We start from the raw sequence: 3,406 nt of genomic DNA on the forward strand, positions 1-3,406 counted from the left end.
TAACTACAGCCAGGACGGCGAGGAAGAGAGGCGTGTGTGTGCGAGCGGCGAGCGTGTGTGAGCGTGCAAGTGGAGACGAAGCGAGCGGCGAGCGTGTGCGCGATTAAGGAAGGCGAGTGAAGGCGATGGGTGAAACGAAGCGGGCGAGCTGCGAGCAAGCAGCATGCGCATGCGCTGCACGCGATTAATGTGGGCGGTTGGATCGGCAGCTAAATCGATTAATACCAGGGGCAAATGCGTCCGATTACGTAGCCTTACGGCCACAACGACGTGCTTTGCTAAAACTGAATCAAAGCCCAGGACGTCTTGTTTTCTAGGTACGGAGGGAAGTATATCATTTACTCAGAGGAGTTATTGCTAAGGTAATACTAAAGTATGCAAGACAAACACCTATGAAAGAACAAATAATGTTCCTGTAGTTAAGTTTGAGTTATGCTAAACCTTACTTGGCGTTAAAGTTGAAGCCTTAAAATCATGTCTTTTATCTATATCTCTTATAAAACTAATCCCCACTACAAGTCTATCTCAGCATGTAAGCCATCCACATCATGTTCCACTAACAACCATGTGATCCCACTAATTTCCAACTTGTTAATTGCAAGCTATATTGTCATCATCTCCAATTAATTTGGTTACAAATTCTTTACAATCCCGCAGCAATGCGCGGGGTATCTTCTAGTTCAATCTTAGAAACTAGACCAACTTAGGCTGAGTTTAAGTTATGCTCACTCTTAATTGATGTTAAAGTTGAAGTCTTAAAAATCATGTCTTTTATTTTATCATAAAAACTAGAGCAACTTATAGGAAGACGAAAATACACCCAAATTCACTTCAATAGGGACTTGAACTTGCATGCCCTCAGCCAACTGAGCTAGCTCAACTTTTGTCTCTCTTTAATCTTGTTTCGTATTATTTGATAAAAGATCTCACATAGTAATATATTATTCATATATACAAGTGCTCATTCATGAATTGATGCTCTGCAATGTATCAAACATACCCCGCCTACCCGCCTCTAGCTTGAAGCCACCCTAAACGGACGGAGTAGATACTTCCTGGCACCCCAAATCAGTTCCACCATCGCCATGGTTTCCTCCTTCAAGCGCACGTCAGTGCCGGCTCTCACAAATGGCCCGAAGAACATCTCCGATATGGTGACCACCATGAAGGCCGTGACAAGAAGGTACGCCACCGCTTTGGGCGGCCGCCACAGCCCAGCCGCCCTGGCCCATCGCTCAGCGATCTGGAACGCGGCGTGGAACATGAAGAAGAGCAGCATCTCACCTCTGGGCTGCTGCAGCTGTCAGGTACCAGTACAGGAGTTCGTGGAGCAGGCCCGACATTAGGAACGCGGCCAGCACGCCGACGTCCCGGCCCCACCTAGCGCGCACGGGCTCGTACGCCGACTCGCGGAGGAGGTCGACGGCCATCAGGTTCCACTGTCGGCCCCAGAAGCCGTTCAACGAGGTGACGGCGAGCGGCGTGTTGAACTGTCTCTCCAGGCTCTCGCCGCCCATGAGTGCCGCGGAGACTAGCATGACACAGGAGAACACGAGGTCGAGCGTGAGGAAGATCTGGATGCAGTAGAGATAGTGGAGCGCGTAGAGCGGGAGCCACCCCGTGTAGGGGTACGCCACGGTGAGGCAGCTGAGGAGCAAGACGCTGCGGGCGCAGGGCCTCAAGAACTCGGCGCCGGGCGGCGGCGGCGACGACGACGACGGCGGCTGATTCTTAGTAGGCTGCTGCTGGCTCTGCCGGAGACGGACCTTGATGGGGAGGCCGGCGCAGAGGACGAACGGCAGGAGCGGGAGGCGTGGGTGGAGCGGGCCGAGGTCGAGCGCGAGGAGGACGAGCTTATTGGTGGCCAGCCAGGTGTGGAAGAAGGTGGAGAAGAGGCGCAGGTGGAGGGAGCTGAACATGCAGGGCATGTACACGAACACTGGGAATGTCGGGAGGAGCGCGGCCAGGCGCGGGATGCCCGGGCGAAGGCAGCGAGCGGTGAACCGCGCGTACACCGCGCACTGCCGGGGTGAGCAGCGTCGCCCACGCGAGAGCCCTCAGCTCCGACTCCATCGTGGGCAGGGCGACGGCCTGCATGGCTGGCGCACGCGATCACTGATCATGTTCTTGAATGCGACGAGCACACGTACATATATATGTGCGGGCATTTTTTTTTTCCGTATGGCAGAGGCAGCAAATTTTGCAGCGCGGGATGCGGGGTCACGTGGATCGTCGCGGCTGGATGATGCAGGCTCTAGCGGTGTTTAGTTTGACAGGGGCAGGGAACATATCAGGTTTGAGTGAATCGTGGGGGTACGCCACCACCTGAATTTAGGAGCGCATAATGGCTCACGAAAATGTCATGATCAGTTGATCACAACCAAGAAACACACAACATAGCCGTGGTGTCCAGCTCCTAATAGGCAGCAAGCACGGCCTTCTCATAAAGTACGTATTTGGAGTGAACGATTATTTTTTTGGAGGAGTGAACGATTATTGTTGTTGGACTGCCCTTCTGCCGCAGCTTGTTGGTTTACTCTACAGGATCGTATAAGGACGGTCCGTACGCAAATTTTTTTAGTACCTAACACCAGTGACCCCTTTGATGTCCTAGTGAGCTTCAAAGATCAGCTTCAGCTCCCTTTCTTCATAAAGATTATCATCACAATGTGCTAGGCTATTTGCACAATATGATAATATTTTCAACAGCCTTCAGCATTCCATGCAACGTTGTAAGGGTGTCTTCGAGCAAAAGTTTGCTTCTAGTTATTCTATGAGCAAAAGCAAGTTATCATCCCCGGATAGATTTATGGCTAGATGTCTTTGTGGAATTCTTTTTATTTTCTTTTGTAACCTTTTTGTTTCTTGAGCCTTGTATTTGAGTACTTTTCCTTTTTAAAAAATTTTCAGTAGGGATTCACACCCCTCCTGTTTCGTAAAAAAAATGACGTTTCGAGGGAAGGGTGGGCATGATCATAACAATAATGTATATACAGACTCAATTGCACTGTCACAACCTTTTTGTTTCTTATACCTTGTATTTGCGTACTTTCCCTTTTTAATAAATTTCCGGTAGGGATTCACACCGTCTTGCTTCGTAAAAAAATGATGTTTGGTGGGAAAGGGTGGGCATGATCATAGCAATAATGTATATACAAACACAATTTGTTGGATATCAGTATTAGGGATACCTGAAAGAAGAAAGCTGATGGCCACGAACGCTAATTCGTCTGGATGGTCAAGAGCGTATTTTGGTCTCGCCCGACCCCGAAGGTACGGGCTCCGTGTCGCCCGACACAGAGGACGCGAGCTCCGTCACGCCTGACGTGAGGGCGCGGGCCCCGTCTCTCCCAATCCCGAGGGCGCGTGCTCCGTCTCGCCAGACCCCTCGGGCGCGGGCTCCGTC

At 50.9% G+C, this 3,406-nt stretch overlaps 1 pseudogene; it reads right to left on the reverse strand.

The window, feature by feature from the left end:
* Positions 1-1,015: 1,015 nt before the first annotated feature.
* Positions 1,016-2,097, reverse strand: LOC136452583 (probable long-chain-alcohol O-fatty-acyltransferase 5; annotated as a pseudogene).
* Positions 2,098-3,406: the final 1,309 nt, after the last annotated feature.

The sequence above is a fragment of the Miscanthus floridulus genome, chromosome 5 (assembly GCF_019320115.1).
Source record: "Miscanthus floridulus cultivar M001 chromosome 5, ASM1932011v1, whole genome shotgun sequence".
In the NCBI taxonomy this organism is placed as follows: domain Eukaryota; kingdom Viridiplantae; phylum Streptophyta; class Magnoliopsida; order Poales; family Poaceae; genus Miscanthus; species Miscanthus floridulus.